This window comes from Moschus berezovskii, chromosome 17, assembly GCF_049115385.1.
Source record: "Moschus berezovskii isolate FMDL1 chromosome 17, NW_MosBer_1.0, whole genome shotgun sequence".
Taxonomy (NCBI): Eukaryota; Metazoa; Chordata; class Mammalia; order Artiodactyla; family Moschidae; genus Moschus; species Moschus berezovskii.
Genome location: NC_142476.1, coordinates 71,528,576 through 71,547,780, shown reverse-complemented (window position 1 = coordinate 71,547,780; position 19,205 = coordinate 71,528,576). Strand labels below are relative to the sequence as shown.

General features: G+C 34.8%; 1 protein-coding gene across 2 annotated transcripts in view; it reads right to left on the bottom strand.

Annotated features, from left to right (window-relative positions):
• GPATCH2 (G-patch domain containing 2) overlaps positions 1-19,205 on the bottom strand; it is a 205,100-nt gene that overhangs the window by 158,200 nt on the left and 27,695 nt on the right. The window lies entirely within an intron of this gene.

Below are 19,205 nucleotides of genomic sequence, written 5' to 3'. Positions count from 1 at the left end.
TTTCTTAAAGCTATAACAATACCATAATATCAAAATGCTTTTGGTAATGACAGTGAATATAAAAACTGACTTCACATAAGGACATTCTATGGATGTGGTAAATCAAAGAATAACACACTATGAAAAATTGTAAGAGAAAAAATATTTGTGCAATAAGACCAAAAATATAACAGAAAAGGCAATACTACATTTATAAAATTTTACTTTTAAAAAAGCAAAAATACCTGTTTAAAAAAAATATATATATACATATATAGTGAAGCTAAAAGAAGAATGCTTCACATCAATATATCATAGGGCTAAAAACAATGAATTACATCATGTCCTATCAAAGACTAGAAGAAAGTGGCAGAATGTAAACAACTCACTGTATATAACCAGTCAACAAATTATTAAACATAGAAAACCTTAATGATTTAAATACTTGCCTTGGTTATTTACTCAGCCTTATTCTCAACTAACATTTGAGTATAAAGTATACTTAACTATAATTAACAGGCACACCTAGAGGTTGTAGAGTTTATACTGCTGCTGCTGTCACTTCAGCTGTATCTGACTCTGTGTGACCCCACAGACGGAAGCCCACCAGGCTCCCCCGTCCCTGGGATTCTCCAGGCAAGAACACTGGAGTGGGTTGCCATTTCCCTCTCCAATGTGTGAAAGTGAAAAGTGAAAGTGAAGTCGCAAAGTCGTGTCCGACCCTTAGCGACCCCACAGACTGCAGCCTACCAGGCTCCTCCCTCCATGGGATTTTCCAGGCAAGAGTACTGGAGTGGCTTGCCATTGCCTTCTCCGAGAGTTTATACTACAACAGAAATAAACTACTGAAATACACCAATCATTGTAAGAATGCCATATATGGATAACTTTATTATAAAAGCAATAGAAATTAGAACTTTTGAGACTAAACTCCTTGGATAGGATGCAGTAAAACATGGGTAAATGAAAGACTACTAATGTCTCATGAATAGTCACTGTATTTAGATTACTCCCATTCCCCCCATTAATAGCACAGATGAATTAAACAGTAGATGAGTTACAGTTACCTCTAAGACAAGGCTGAAGGAATTACCTACAGTGTGGGACAGAAAAACAATGGAATGGAAACTAGGAGAAAAGGGTCATGAGATATTGAGAGTAAAATGAGAAAGTGCAACATACATCTAGCTGGAGTCTTTGAGAAATAGAAGATGCATAATAAACAAAAGAGAACATTTAGATAAGGGCTGAAATTTTTAAAAAGCTAGTTAAAGACAGAAATTACTAGTTGCAGGAAAGACAACATAAAAGCGGGGTCAATAAATTAACATCTGTGCATAATGTGAAACTACAGAATTTCAAAGAGAAAAAAAAAATCAGCCAGAGCGGGAGGAAACAAAACACAATTGTCTAACATGAGTGACAACAGGTTGCTTAAAAGCAACAACAAGTGCCAGGAACCCGTCACAGAGTACATTCCCAGTGCTGAGAAAAATGATTTAACCCAGAATTCTGCATGTAGAAAAAATACTGTTCATAAAAAAAAGTGAAATGAATCCAGTTGTAGATTTAAAACAGCAAATTTACCAGTTATAGACACTAAGACACCTTCTAAGAACATACTTGAAGAAAAGGCTCTTGCAAGGAAAATCTAAGACTATGTAAGAAGAAATGCTAAGAATTTGGTAGGTTTTTAAAATCTAAATAAATTATATATTAATATTAATATCTAATTCATACATTTATAAAACTAAAAAAACTGGAGAGGAAGAGAATGTTTCGGCTTGAAGTATGATCAAAATTAGTTTTATGGTCTTTATATTGTCAGAAGTCCTGACATTACTACCCACATACCTTAAATTTAACACACAGTTGAGAACTCAACATTTCTTAAACAGCCAGGCATTTTTACAACTCTTCATCTTTGGTTTGCTGACCTAAAGTACTAGGTTTAGAACTGGATGACCTAAGTTTCTGCAAAAGGATACCTACAAACAAATCTATGCTGATGCTCACAAGAAGCCCATGTTCATTCATTCAATACTCTCACTAATAAACTGAGTTCCTACAATGTGTCAAACATTGTTCTAGATACAAAAGAGAGAGGCCAACAAGACAGACAAGAGTCCCAGGCCCTAGAAGCATAAATTCTAGCAGTTGGAGACAGCCGATAAGAAAAAAAAAAATTTCAGATTAAGTTAGGTGCTATAAAGGAAAGGGAAAAGGTCACATAAAGTAAAGTAAGTAAAAGATGGAGAGAAGTAAGTGATCAAAGTAACTTTGCCTAAGACTGTGTAACTATGAGTCAAACAGAGCTCTAGCTCCAAATCTCCTAACCACGCTGCTATATAACGCTACCTTTCCTATTTCTGTGGAAAGACCTGATCAGTCAAAGTCACAGCTCAAATACCCTTTTGATAACCACTAGTAAAAGCAACTATTCTCTTTTTTTCTGGTCTCAATAGTGTAACTGGTTTAAATCTCTGTAGTGGAACTTACACTTTTCTCTGCGTACACGCAAATGCCTGTAGGACCCTTGAGAGTAGGGATATTGTGTTGTTCATTATGCTGGATTTCAGGGACCTGGAACATAGAAAATCTCAATACCTTTCTATTCTTCAACTCACTAATGATTTTGATTTTAAATATAGTCAAAATAAGTGGTATTCATTTGTATGAACTATATTTTCTTCAATTAAAGATTTGGGCATGCCATCAAAGAGACAAGGATAAATGGTAAGTGTTTTAATCCCTTATGGTACTCCCATGGCCAGTATCAAGTGCCGTGTTTTGGTTTTTTCCTTTGTTGGCTATCAAATCTTAAAATGTTTTGAATCTGAATATCTTTTGTTAGTGTGCAGAGGTCTCCCTGACACCAAGTTACTTCCCACATATATGTATATATTATCTGCCTAGCCCTTGAAGGCATTTGAATTTGGACTCCTGAAGTTAATGTGTAACAATAGTGTCTTTACAGTTCACAAAGTCCTATGACATATCTTATTTCATGTTATTTTATTATCCCTATTTAGGGATGAGGAAACTGAAGCTCAAAAGTGTTTTCTCCAAGGTCATAAAGCCAGTAAATCTGAGAGAAGTTATTCTGATTTTTGGTTCTGTGCTTTGGCTTGCACTATATCATTAGGGGCTAACACATGGTTCTCTGACTGATAAAGTAACAGCAGTGGGGACTCTGAATGAGAGGAGAGACGCCTCCTGGCAGGGAAGTTTACAGGTAAGATTTTAATGAAAATGTATTTTGATGAATGGGCAAGATTTCCCCAGACTGACATGAAAAGGGTGATATTTCAAATGGTAAAAACAGCAGGAGCCAACTGACAGATCAAAAACGTTGAAAGATCAAAAGTTCAAGACTTATTTAGAATCCATCAACTGAGGGGGAGTTAGGATATGAAGATGGGAAGACAGTGGAAGCCCTAATGGCAAAGACCTAGAACAAGAAGAAAAGGAATTAACATGCGTTTGGTACACTAGTAGGTTTAATGTTAGAAGTCAAATGGGGCACAAAGATCACGTTAGAATTTGAGGAAAGCTGATGATGGCAAGAAGGTAAGTAGAGAAGGAAAGACTAAATAAGGAGACTAGTTAGGATACCGGAGAAGGCAATGGCACCCCACTCCAGTACTCTCGCCTGAAAAATCCCATGGATGGAGGAGCCTGGTGGGCTGCAGTCCATGGGGTTGCTAAGAGTTGGACACTGAAGCGACTTAGCAGCAGCAGCAGTTAGGATACATCAATGGTCAAAGACACTGAACTAGAGAATTGGAGAAAAATAATTACTAACTGACCTCTTTTAAAACATACATTTTGCTTGAAAACGGTACAGTTTACCTGGCAATTCCAAAAACTATGGTTAAAAATGGTAAAAATTTCAGTCTCCAGGATGAATTCACATTCAACTAGAAAGGCTATGGAGAGGCAGGTGGGGAAAACAGAAGAGGATTCTAGACCAAGAATCAGACTATTGACCCTGATCTGCTTATTAGTTAAGTCAGTTACTTATCTCTTCAGAATCTTAACTTCCTTTTTTGAAAAAAAATGCTGTTACCCTTTGCAAAACTGAATGCTACCATGCAAAGGTGACAACTGTGCTCTTACAGTTAGTTAAAATCTTCAATTAATGAGAGTAATAGAAAAAAACTATTAACACTTAAGCAATAAATTCGCTCTATATTATTAGCCAATGTTTATAAAACCACCAGAGAATACCACTAAAATCTATTATTGGTATTTAAAAGAAAAGCATGTGCTTCAGCTGATCTTTTTTTATATAAAACAACATTAATTTGATTTACTTTCATATCTAATGTGATGTGAAAATCAAATTAGAAGGTACACATAAGTCAGAGACTACTTTTAAGGTTTTCACAGCTAGCTAAATTTATTAAAACCTCTAATTTGTTAACACAGAAATTAATTCAGTAAGTACCAATGACTAACACACTTTATATTAAAGAATCCATATATCAAAAAATTAATAAGTTCACAGTTAAAAAAAAAACACAGCACTACTTTTAGATGAACAAAACCTGTAATTCATGTCTGATCTTTGCCTTAAAAAGCATGTGTTTTCTTTACCAGTTAGCTCAATTAATGAATGCTATTTCAGCTATTCTGGCTATACAAATTACATTCTTTTACCCGCTAAATTAATCATATGACACCTTATATATTAGTGATGATACAAATTTGCCAGTGAGTTACAGGTTTGATTCAAATTAATGTCACTTTCAATCCTAATAGTAGCACCTTCAAAAATATATTCTAGAATTTTAACTGATATAAAAAGTGTCAACACCAAGCCTCAGAACATGCTGACTGCAAGCACATTTTGGTAGATTTGTGGGAAAGAAGACTGATTCTCACTTTCATTTTTAAATTGTATGTAATAGCACAGTAAAGGTGTGGGTGGAAACGAAAGGGGGATACCAGTCTGACTTCACTGTGAAATAAAGAAAGAAAGACACACAATGGACATGACAAAGTCAGTGTTCACCATCTAGGATCTCAACACCGACTTTAAGTCTAATGATAATAGGAAGAGTATAAAGAATGGGAAATGCTCATGCATCATGTACTAAATTAAAAAACAAGAACAACTACATTCTAAAATACCATGTGAGAAACCAATCTGATTTCACACTTAGGATACATTAAAAAAGAACAACCTGAAAATGTATATAGAGAGATTTTAAAAGTAAACCTGGAGATTAATGAAGGGAAGACCTCTGTGTCAGACACACAGAATATAGTTGATTGCTATGTTTCCTTTTGGGTTACTGCTATCAATGGAAAATAAAAGGAGGCTCCCAATATGATCCTAATCCAAACGAGTATTCCCTTTTCTCTGTACCAGATACTTACATGGAATCATGCTGCTACTCTGTGTGTCTCTTTCTCCCCACATTTTGATTCAAAAAATGGATCTATGACAACAATCATCTAATAATCACCAAAGTGCTTCTTTTATGAATCTGGCCCTTCCTCAAGAAGTTAAGATGGAAAAGTCTTTTAATCTCTTTCTGAAAAGAATTACTGGATGGCATTTAAGTTCAAGTTCAAGGGTATTAAAATGTACAGTGGAGAGTGAAAAAGGTGCTAGGTTATAGATTTTAACTTCTTAACTAGAAAACTGACTCAAAATAGATTTTCTAATTTACAATGAATCAAAAGAGAAAACATTAGACCATAGCAAAAGTGGCACAAATGTATCAAAAACCAAATGAATAAACATTTGAGGAGATTTATTATTAGAAATTGCAATAAATTTTGGAAAGATGAATTGATTTTAGTTAAAAGGTATAACTGACAATTTATTGGGCGGGAAGATGCATTATTTTCCAATTGTTATCCATCTACAGTAAAACTGATTTGTGTCCTATTGTATTTTATGGAAAAGGAGAGTGCAACTTTCAGTGATTTAGATTAAATGTATTAATCATAACCAGGCACTGTGAACTATATATCTACTATTAAAGAAGATTTTTGACATTTAATTCTGTAGCAATATTTTGGCTCTGTACCACTCTTCCTAAATCCAATTCCTGCTACAGTTGGCAGGTTTCTCCCTTTTAATTTTATGAGGCTTAAAGTAGCATTTAACCACCCATGCGGTAAATAATGCAGGATTAGAAATATTTAGTGTTTTGTTTCCCTTTCAAGAGTGGTAATCCATCAAATCCAAAAATGTTCTCTAAAATTTTTCTATATTTTGGCAATCTCTAATATACGATACCATAAAAACTATAAAATTAAATAAAATGTATTACATAGCCAGAATAGATCTGCTTTTCTGAAGAACTGTGTGAACCAAAAAGAGCATATAAAGATCACTTTGAACTAGCAACACGAGTACCCTAATAAAAGAAACAAAGTAAAGTAAAACAAAAAAAAATATGGATTAAAACATGATACTTGATTAGAATGTTTTAATTTTATTCCCTTGGGTAATGAATCTTAATGTGTGTGCAAATTATTCCTAAGCAGTTTAACCATTTAATATACAACTAAACCACATACTATTGAGAGACAAAGTATTAGAGTTATATAGGAAAACAGTTATTAAACATCTAGATAGAAAGCTAGGTATTTGGCTAAGTGCTCTATACATGTAAAAATAAATTTTAAATTTAGTACATTATCTGGTACACATTTGCCCCCAACAAATTAAACTAAATTCATAATCTTTTTCTCATACAAGTGAGGCACAAGATGAAAATGAAATTATTAACCTACAGAAGTTTATAACTATAATTTAGTAACCAAACACTTTTACATTTAACATGTGAGCTTAAAAAGAATTAAAAATTTCAATTAAAAAGTATAATTCTGCTATGAAATCAAAGTAACTACTGGAAGTAAAACTGACTTTAAACAAAATCAAATTTCACTTTAAAATTTTAATTTAATGAAATGTTCATTTGGTTATTAGTGAATCCAAATTATTACAGTAATCACACTATAACTGCATGTGGTACTCTGAGATATATCAAAGTAATAAAGTAACCTGTCAAATGAGTAATTATCTATATTTAATCTATATATAAAACAAATGGTCCAGAAATGAGCAAAGTCTGTAATTCACTCTAGACACACTGATGCCATATATTCATGGTTAGAACAACTAATTTCTTCATGCATATTCATATCTTAATTCACTTTTAAGTTTATGATGATTGTTATGAAAATAAGTGTATGTCCTCAAAGTGTCTAAATGAAATCGAGAGTCACCTACCAGAAATAATATAATCTAAAAAGAAAATGTGTGTGTGTATGTATGTATGTGTTTGTAAAGGCGCCTTTTTCATATATAAAGTGTCTGCCTTGCCCTTGGTTTCATAGTGCCAGACTGTGAAGCTTGGAATTATATAGTGAGAAAAATAGGAGGAAAGAAAATTCATCCAGTCAGCTAGACAGCCAGCACCTCTAAGTAATATTACAATGGAAAGTAAAGGCATTTCATGAACAATCATATGATCAATATATATAATTATGTGTTTAAAATGTGTTAATAACATATATGTACAATTTGCTGAAGGAACTGTAATATATATGAAACAATTTACTGAAGAAACAAGCTGTTCAATCAAGGAGTCAGATTAATTGGTTTTTCCTATAAACAGACAATTCCAAAGACTATATTAGACCTGTACTAGTACGTTAAGATGCTAACAGAGGAAGAGGATTAGGGGAAAGTTGTGATGCTAATAAATATGAGGAAAGCTAATGCCAAATTCATTGCATGAATTATTTCCTTCAACGTAATTTGCAACAACTTAAGAATTAACAATAAAAACTCATAAATCTTTCCTCAAAATAAGTGAGTTAAAGTCTCTCAGCTGTGTCTGACTCTTTGCGATCCCAGGGACTGTACAGGACTGTACAGTATTCTATACAGGCCGGAATACTGGAGTGGGTAGCTGTTCCCTTCTCCAGGGGATCTTCTCAACCCAGGAATTGAACCCAGGTTTCCTATATTGCAGATGGATTCTGTACCAGCCAAGCCACCAGGGAAATCCAATCAAATTTTGAAATAGACCATCTTTTCAAGCTGACAAGAAATTTAAGTGTCAGGTCTCATGGCATCAAAAGCTAACATTCAAAAAAAACTAAATCACTACAGGTCCAGCTAAAAATACAGAAAAGAGTGTGACTTCTGATAATTTTCATGTGTAAGAAGATCAGAGTTCAGAAGACCTGGCTCTGATCCTTCATGATGAAGCTAATTCTTTGAAAATCACTTGAGTCCACACAATGAAATTACAGTAATACTTAAATCACATGATGTTGGGGTTTGTAAAGATGCTCTTTACAAAATATTCCATTCTGTTTAAATATGTATTGCTGTCATTCACCTTTTTGGATAAGAAGAACCTAACTGATGATGAGAAAGAAAAGATGTAAATGTCAGCAAGGACCTAGCAAGTTAAATCAACAGGTGCCAAAGGAAAGGAGAAAAAAACAGAAGAGTTGATAAGAGACATGGACAGCATAGCTACATGATGAAAATTATTAGATTGAAAAATACAACATATATCCAATTCAGCAGATTTAACTTGATCAACCAAATACAGAGTAATTATGTACCCAATATATTCACCAGATTGACCAAACTATATATAACTAAGATGTATTATTTCAGTGGGCCATTAGGCCTGTCAATTTTTTACAAATTAAAAATTAATTGGAAATATTTTTACCCTTGAAGGGGAAGAGGTATAGCTTGGTGGCTAAGTCTTTGGGGAGTGGGTCACAGGGCCAGAGTTTAAATTCTGACACAAACAATTACAAGCAGTGACCCTGAATAAGTCATTTAAGCCATTTGCCCCTGTTCTTGGCTTATAAAGTGGAGAGGAGAATAATATTTATCTCAAAAGACTTTTTTTTTGAACATTAAATAAATTAACATACATAGATTGGAATACCACCTTGCAAATAAAAACTCAATAAATGTTAGCGAATATAATTAACAGTAATCAAATATCTCTGTCCTTTCATATTAGTTACATAAAATAAAAACAGAATTATTTAATAATATACTAAAATGAAACATTATGCAGCCAAGCAAAAGAATAAAAATAGGTATAATTTACAATTTCTTAGACTTTTTTTTAAAGTTTAACAACCAGGGTGCAGAGTAACTGATGCTGTATTTGTATAGATGGGTAAGGAAAGAATTGGCTATAGGGCACTTCTTGTCATGTTTGTCTCTTAAAACCTGTGAATCTATTACTCTAAAAAAAAAAAGAAAGTCAAAAGAAAATACTAGGTAGCATTTACCAATAAATGTAACCCCCCCACTAATCATACATTTCAGCTCCCTCTCAAAGCCCCACTAAAACGACAGTAAGGAATAAAAAGGTGTAACTTCACGAGGACCAAGGAGACAGGAAAGAAGATACCACCAGGCAATCTATGTTCACAACATCGCAGAAGAAAACAAAACGAATGTGCCGCTCAACATTCTCCAGCAATGGGGTAGGGAGCGGGTGGCAATAAAAAGTAAATGGCTGAAGCAACAGGTTCCAGCAAGTTTCAGAAATTGGAGGCTCCAGATAGCTCTTAAAATAGGGAATTGCTCAAAAACCTATTTTTTAACGTTGATTCTTGGTCCCAATCCTTGGCCAATCAGTCACAGAACATTACCACCCCTTCCCTATATCCCAATTGAAGCACAAAATGTATGGTAAGATGATGTGAAACTAGAAAGGGCCACTGACGTTATCTTTAATAGAATTAAGAGAATTCAGTGAAAGTCTGCAGACAGAGTGCCCGGTCTTCTGCTTTGCAATCAGAATGCTGGTGAATGGAGTCAAACACAAGCCCACCCCACTCCCCAGCCCCTGACATCCTACCCTGCTTGAGACAGAAGGTTACTTATTAGGAGATTATTGGGCTTCACAGATGGTGCAGTGCTGAAGAATCTGCCTGCAATGCAGGAGAGGCCAGAGACACGGGTTTGACCCGTGTGTCAGGAGGATTGCCTGGAGGAGGAAATGGCAACCCACTCAGTATTCTTGCTTGGAGAATTCCATGGACAGAGAAGCTTGGTGGGCTAGTCCAGGGGGCTGCAAAGAGTCAGATATTACTGAGTGACTGAGCACTGCACATCCAAAGGAAATCACTATGATAACAACATTTAAGGATCCCCCAACAACAAGGTGAGCATCTGTACACGGGGAATCCAAGCAGCTTTTTAGTGCCCTCTCGGATGGAATCTTACCTGCATCACATCATGAAGTACATAAAAAGACAAATTAAAAACAATGAAGAAGGAGTTCCCTGGAGGTCCAGTGGTTAGGGCAGGGTGCTTTCACTGCCAAGGGCTTGAATTCAATCCCCAGTCTGGGAACTAAGATCTCAAAAGCTGTGCAGCATGGCCAATATTTAAAAAAAACAAAACAAAACAAAATAAGGAACTTAGATACTAACATTGGTTCAGTTCAGTTCAGTTCAGTTCAGTCGCTCAGTCGTGTCCGACTCTCCGCGACCCCATGAATCACAGCACACCAGGCCTCCCTGTCCATTGGTAGGAAAAGATATTACTTAAGGTTGTACTAGCAATTGGACAAAAGTTTGTAGTGGTGGAAAACTCCCTAAAAAGTATAAGGAAATACCCAGTAGATCCTATCAACATTTAAAATATTATTATGCACATACTGTGGGCTAGGAGCTGGACTCCTGTCACTGGAGTGCTACGTGCTTGGGGATATAATGCAAACGTAAGATGAGTGGTTTAGCGGAAAAATCGTGCTCGGCTCTGCAACCTCATGAACCGTAGCCATGGAATTTTCCAGGCAAGAATACATTCTGTGTCTCCTGCATCTCCTACGTTGGCAGGCAGATTCTTTACCAATGAGTCACCAGGGAAGCCCGGGGAAGATGAGTAACAGTGTAAAATAGAAAGGTCACCCCTGAATGAATGAAAGAATGGCGTTTCAGAAGATGGAGTGACCTTTGAAGTGTGATGAGTTGGAGAAGGTTCTGAAGAAAAGGTATCGAGCCTGAACTATTCCTTGCAGAACATGAACCTAACAGTAAGAAGATGGGTGCACTATTGTGAGCGAAAGTATAGAAAGAATGAACATGGCTGAGGAAAGGCAGGTTGAGGGAGCGGTAGGGATGCTACGACCTAGTACCATCTGGAAAAGAGTGAAGTATTACCTATAGGTCACAGGTGAGCAGGAAAGTCAGAAGGAACAAATCCGACTTGGATGGTAAAGGGGGTAAAAACTATTTTTTTGGCTAGGGTATAACCATGTTTTAAAAATGTTTACATGGAGTCACATGTCATACAGATTAGAGGGAAGAAAGACCAGCAAGGAGACTAAGGTACTATCAAAATGTAAGATTATGAGTAACTATGATAGGGCACTGATAGATGAAAACTGGAAAGAAACGGCTAAAAATATAGATAAGGAAAGGAATGAGATACAGACATGATTAGACGTGGAAAGAGTGGAGGAAAACAAAGATAACACATAAAACTAAAATATTAACTGAACAGTGAAAGACAACTTAGGATCGGTGCAACTGAAGAATGAAAAATAACAGGATCAGCGCGTCCCTTAGCAAATAGGTCTCTCTTCTCTCTCTTTTCATGTTCCAATTAATTTTCACTAACCAAACTGCAAGCTACTGGGGGACAGAGACATATCTTATTTCCCACAGTGAAGATACCACATGCCTTCATTACATGTGCATAGAACTGAACAAAGAAGTCTATGGCTGAAAACACAATTTAGCAAGACATCAAGTTTCTGAGTCAGAGGTAACATACACTTATTTTTTCATCCAATAAATGATACACTTCTTTAAAACATTCTTGTGGATCAAAAAATTAGAAAAATGTATCAAAGGTATATGTAAATTAAAAGGGATGACATAAAATCTAAGTAATAATTTTATTTTGGGGATTATGTAGCTTTAAAAGAAACATTTCTAGACTGCTGCTGTGTCCTGTGCTTAGTTTCTCTGTTGTGTCTGACCCTTTGCAACCCCATGGACTACAACCTGCCAGGCACTTCTGTCCAAGGGGATTCTCCAGGCAAGAATACTGGAGTGGGCTGCCATGCCCTCCTCCAACGGATCTTCTCAACCCAGGGATCTATACACTTTAAAATCTATACTACATACTTCAAAATCTACACAAATCTGAAGGACTTCAAAAAGGCCAAGTACACGCCATTAAATATAACTATGATGGTGAACTGTTATAAACAAAGATCAGGTTTAAAGATGAAGTTCTCAGAGGAAGATGCTATACTGTGAGTGGCATAAGTCATCACTTCTTGGTACACAAAGACATCATCAAACTTTCAGTTTATTCCTCTATTAAGGTACTGGTAAATGTTTTGGACACTTGTGATTTAACAACAACAAAACTTTTACAAGCTTTATTGGCTTAAAGTATATATACCTGTTGGCATGTTATCTCTTGTTTGTCAGAATCCAAACGAGACTGGATGACATGTAAAAAATATCTGGTTATCATTGGCTAACTATAACATAGGGACCCCTTTTATTTCGAAGACTTCTTAGTGAATTCTCAGTTGTTCAAATTGACCTTCAGTGGGAGGATTTGCAGGTGACTTCAATACAGAAAGCACTTGTTAAATATTATTTGGAAGTGTTCTACCCATCATTGATTTTGAACTTTTCTGCTATTAGATACCTGACATATCTGAAGGCAAATTAGAAAACTGAGTTTTATAGACCATCAAAATAATTCTATCAGCAACATAAAAGGCAGAAAACCAGAGTAGAAGCTTTGAAGAAAGTGAAGTGTTTGCAGCATTTCTGTTTCCCTGATTTTTATTCAAAAAAAAAGTAAAGCAAGAAAAAAATTGGAAACTCTGACAATGTCACAATTTTAAAGAGCAACAAGGAATGGAATGTAAAAAATAATGCAAACGATTTGGATCTCTATACAAAAACAGACACAGAAAACACATTTATGGTTTACTAAAGGGAAAAGGGAGGTGGTGGAGATAAATTGAGAGTACAGAATTAACAGATACAAACTACCTTACATAAAAGATAAGAAACAAGGATTTACTGTATAGCACAGGAAACTACATTAAATATCTTGCAATAGCCTATAATGGAAAATAACCTTTAAAAATGTACACATATAATTGAATTGCTTTGCTGTACACACAAAACAAATACTGTAAATCAACTATTCTTCAATAAAAATATATATCTCACAAAAGGACAATCAATGTGATACAACTTACATAAAGAACTAAAACAGGAAAAGCTGACATATTGTTTAGGAATACATATGCATGTGGAAATCTTTAATATTAGTAGTTTGAGATACACAGAGGAGTTAGAAAGTTCTGTTTCTGAAGGCAAGTATTGAGAATAAGGTTTGTATTTTGGTTTTTCCGTAAACTATACATTTATATTACCTATGCACGTATCTTAGTGCAAGATTTTTCTCAATAAAAATCATGCCATATATTAAAAAAAAAAAAAGAGCAACAAGGAAATGGGTCCTTAATCTTCATTTATGGAGTCCAACAGTTACCAATCAGCAGTTTTAATTTCTTAAAAGAGCATTTTACAACATATTGCAAAGGCTTTTTAGGATACAAAAGAGGAGAAAAAATTTTAAATGTTAAGCAACATCTTAAAAGAAGTATTTTAAAAAAATCTCAAATGTTTTCAATCCAATACTTTTAAGAAGAATCATTAAAAAGTCCAAGATAATTTCCTTAAAAAAAAAATCAATCTTAAGATAAGCCATTTCTTTATTAATAAATGTGAATGACCTGAAACTGAATTTGTTTGCAAGCACCAAAGTAAAGAAAATGAAAAGAAGAAAGCATGGTATTTCATGATCTTTAGAAATATAATAAAAAGACTGGTTGCCCTGCACAATACTCAAGTAGCCGTAAAGGCAGAATGACTACATAATATCAAAATATTACATATTCAAACATTATGATTTAATCTAAACAGGAAGACCAGAATGCTATAAAAATATTTGACACTTGCAAATTTTTTTAAGTAAAAAAACAAAACAAATATTCAAAAGCATCAGAATTAATACTGTACTTTATAAATAAAAGTGTCCTTTTGCTACGTGCAGGCCTACCTTCAGTGACATTTAAAACCAGCGGTCAATCTGGACTGGAATCAGGAGAGATGTCTAGGACATAACCGAACTTCCTGAATGAACAAGTGTCTTTCCCTGCTTCTTTTTCCACATTGTTAATAAAAGCAACGAGAAGAAAGGCACTAATTGATCAAGGCTGTACATTCACTCAATGGACATGAGTTTGAGCAAGCTCCAGGAGTTGGTGATGGACAGGGAAGCCTGGTGTGCTGCAGTCCATGGGGTCGCAAAGAGTCAGAGATGACTGACTGACTGAACTTAATGGAACATTTACTCCAGCCTGCGAATCATATTCTCTCTACTCGCCTGCACATCCTGTGGTTCACTATGACATTGTTATTGTTTAGTCACTAAGTCATGTCCAGTTCTTTGCAACTCCATGGACTGTGGCCCACCAGGCTCCTCTGTTGCTAGGATTTCCCAGGCAAGAATACTGGAGTGGGTTGCCATTTGCTCCTCCAGGGGATCTTTTTCTTCACAGCCATTTTTACTTACTCATCCCCCTCCCCCGTCAAGTTTATTTTTACTTACTAAAATATAAGCTTTGGGGAACCTTGTCTGCCTTGTTCACCAGTGTAAATCCAAGGCTTAGAAGCGTATCTTGCATATAGTAGAGGCTCCATAAATGTTTGTTGAATGAATGGATACTATCCATAGGTCAATTAGAATATCAAGTCTGATAAAGGGTTTAGCCTACTGTGGATCCCACCTACTGGGAAATCAGGCAGATAACTTTAGACTCCTACTATAGTCTTAACCTGTAATCAGACAGTGTACACTCTACACCACTGCCCATGCAACAGGACAAAATTGATTGCCTTAACTCCTCAGAGATTACATCAGTTCACGTGCATTCCCATGGACCACAAAGTCTGAAATTATCTAACTCCTGTCTACCTTGTTAACCAAATCCTGTCTATGACATACTCAACACAAGTGTATCTTGTACTTTAGCAACTCTGGATTCAATTTCCTCAATATTCCATGCTGTTTCAAACTTACACCTTGCCCATCCACACTTTTCTGTCTGCCAATTCCATCTCAGTGAGTTAGTAAGATCCAACTCATACTTGCAGATATTCCTCCTGTGTGAAGTCTACCCAGAAGTTTGCCAAGCTCCATTAGAGGGAGGTAAGAATTAAGAGAAATAGAAAGGATATTATCACTGTTGAACTGAAGAAGAAATGTGAGAGCTACTAGGCACACTGTTTATGGCTGGAGAGATACTGAGAAGCCTTGGAAGGCAAATAGGGAGAACAACCTGAAACAAAGAGCAAGAAAGTAGACCTGGAATGGATGATGCAAAAGATCAAGAAGAATGTATCAGAAACTACCAGAGAAACGGAGAGAAGGATCAGAACAGAAGATGTGGGTCCACAGTGACTAGTCTGCTGGAAGCAGTAAAACATCTCAATTATTAATTTTACTACGGCACACACCTTGGTTGCGCTCACTATTCAAGACAGCACAGAATACTGCAAGGATTTCAAACTAACTCACACTTCCAACAGGATTTTGTTAGAAAGGAAGATTTTTTTTTATGAAGATAATCTATTTTTATCAATTAGTAACATGACAAAAGAATAAACTTCCAGACTGCATTAAATTTGGCTTACTAATGAAAAAGTTAAATGTGTAAATAGTAAACATTAACCTATTATAGGGATTTTCTTAGAATTAAACGAATTAAACAGAATGTGGAAAAATGTCTGGCATATAGTAAGCATCATCCCAAGTGCTTGTATTCACTGCTAACATTTGCTTTGTCGAGTTTCAGGCTTCTGGGGCATCACAAACCAAAAACACAATATACAAAGTCAAGGCATTTCTAGTAATAAGTTGCTGGAGGAAGAGGCATAAGTACTTTAAATATATGGGGAAAAATGTATAAGTGGCCACATTTGATAACAGTAAAATATCAAGACTGAACATATGCTTATGCAATTTTTTCTAAAGGAATTTTAAGATTAAATATGGAGAACAGAAAAAGCATTCAAATATTTGTTGAATGAATGAATGCATTACAATATATCTGCATTATTTGAATTTATGTGTATATATATCAGTAAAGTATAATATAATAAAAATAAATATCAACTAATATGAACACTATTTTTAATGGAAAAGAATAAAAACTGTTAAATTCATATTTTCAAATACCAATTATGGATATTAAATTTACATGACATGAAATATAAAGTTGAAAATAATCACATCAAAATAGAGAATTTTAATTCAAACAAGAGACACTGTTAAAAAGTCTTCTGTAAAAGAAATATTTGTTATACATCTATTAAGCAGTCACTTTTCTATCATACAAAATCTACTTTATCTCAAAAGAAATTTTAAGATAAAAATATCAGTTTCTAGTGTGAAATATTCAAGGTCAGATAAAAACTAAATTATTATCATACATAGTGATAGATTAGAATATACATGATATAATTTATACTTAAAATATAAAAAATTCTAAATATATATTCTTTTTATATTCTGCAAGTTATCCAAAAATTCTTTAAGGATACAAATGAGTATCAATTCATAGATTATAATTAAGCATTTAGTTTTCAAATTCCATTGAAAAAAATATATAACTAGCACATGGTCAAATTACAGTCGAGGACAAATGCTGGGAATGTTTTTAAAAATCATTTTAGGTCTGTTTCTATCATAAAATTTCAGACTAGGCTAAAAGAAAAGTTTATGTAGTTCCCTTATTCAAACCAAGTTCATTTAAAATGGCCCTCCTGTTACAAAAGGCTATAAATCAGACTAAATATTCCTACTCTAGTATCCTAAGAAACAATAAAACAATAGTTGAGTAAGACATATAGAGTAAATCATTACAGTAACATTATCAATATGCCACTCATGAAATCCTGTCATCTATGACTTCATAAATGAAGAAAAAATATAATATTATTTTTCTCTTACAGAATGAATTGACTCAAGTGTCTGAACAGATATAAGCTACTACATTGTTGATTATAAATAGTATGCTTACTTGTATAGCATGACAATTTAGATAAAGGACTGATGTTCACATTTTTTCAAATATTTAAACTTGATAAATGTATATTAAATAAAAAGTCAGTAAAATCAGATTCGTTTTGACAGAACCACCACCACCACCATCACACTTTTTCTCCTTACAACCATACAAAAAAGTGGACTGAAATAATTACAAAATCTTAAGATAGAACCCTTATGTACAATTCTTTATGTAATATTTATGTTGGATTTCAGGTACTATATTTTAAATGGAGCCATTTATTTTCTGATCTTTTAACAGATGACTCAATTTGAATACTAATTTAGATAAATGTAACACTGTAGAAAGAGCATCCCTTTTCAAAAAAAGAAGATAAAGATCTCTCACCTGCATAACACACTGATTAATTATGATGCTTAGGAATAGCACATGCTATCTAACTTAAACGCTGTGCTTAACTCAACTTAATCAGATTCTCTTTGCAAGTACAGTGGTATCCCAAAACTGATTCTGGAATGGATCATTACTCTCAAGATTATTATTCTGAATTATACTTGATGCACAAATTCTGAAAATACAAGAGATTCAAACTGAATCTCTTGGATAACAGACACAGGGTATTCCTTGGAATCAATTATTATTTGCTTAATTTTCCTAAAAGAGGTGAATATAAGAGGCTGGTGAGCTAGACTCCAATCAATTAGTGCCTTATTCGAACAGAAGACGGCAACAGTTAATTCCTCTCAGCATTAAATTCTTAGGACTTTGTCTGGATTCTCCCTTCGTGCAGATGGACAGAATTACTTTTAAGAATCAGATAACTCTGGACCAAAATTTCCTGACCAGTACTGGTCTTTCTACAAATAAATATTAATAGCTTAATAACTGTGGTAGGAGGAAGGGGGGAATGGAGAAAAGCAGCTTGAAACAAGCTTTTTAGTTTGCAGTTGAGTTTTAAGATTTAATGCCGTGTCTGTCAATCTAAAATTCATTCAAAATCATTCTGCACAGACCACATTAAAGACAAAGACTCGTTCAAATATGAATCAGATATAAAAGAAACGTAAAAAGGCTGTAATCTAAAACATTTTAAATATTAAATATGAAGGGATATTATATATAAAATATGAACCGCTAAGTTTTAAAGTCTAAAATTCCATACTTGAACCCATGATACAAATGTTCTCTACATCATGAGCTTCCATGTTTCATACATCTAATAAGTATGATGATCATTTATTTCATAAACACTCTGTAACAGAGATGGTGCTGGGCCCGTTACGGGAACGTAATCTCATTTAATCCTCATAACACTTCTGCAAAGTAATCACTGTCTCTAACAGAAAGAGGAAATGAGGTTCAAATTGTCATTACAAGCAAAAAGAAGAACCCGGGTGGGGATTTACCAACATCTGACTTCAAAGTCTGTAAACTTTATATTCGGCAGTACCACTCTGCTCTTCTACAAAACCAGAGAGATTTGATCCTCACTCCTAATTAATTACAGGTCCTACACAGGCAAACGTGTATATTCACTAAAAGTTATTTGTAACCCCTAAGTCAATGCTTACACAGTGTTTTCATGGTCATTCACAGGCATGAGTAAAGCAGTGAAAAAAACGTGAATCATCTGAGGCACAAGTGCATTCCCCACTGAGGTCAAGTAAGGCAGCAATCTGCTTTCTTGTTTCAGCTCTCATACTGTCAACAAGTGTCCTGTTTGTGGTTTACTTAGTGGTACATTTTTCACCTTTGTGTGCCTTTTTTGGTGATTCCCTCTCTTAAGTGGTCCCCAACCATACTGCTGCAGTGCTGTCTACTGTTCCTAAGCAAAGAAGGCGGTCGTGTGCCTTATGGAGAAAATACATGTATTAGATAACCTTTGCTCAGGCAAGACTTATAAGGCTGGTGGTCATAAGTTCAATGTTAACAGATCAACAGTACATATCAAGTAAGGAGTTTTAAAACACAAATATACACACAAGGTTATGTATCGATTGCATGATGTCACGACCTAAGTGCACAGGAACCTAACCCCGCGGTTTACCTGAGGAGCAGTGGTTCAGCATTCACTAAATCAGTGAAGTG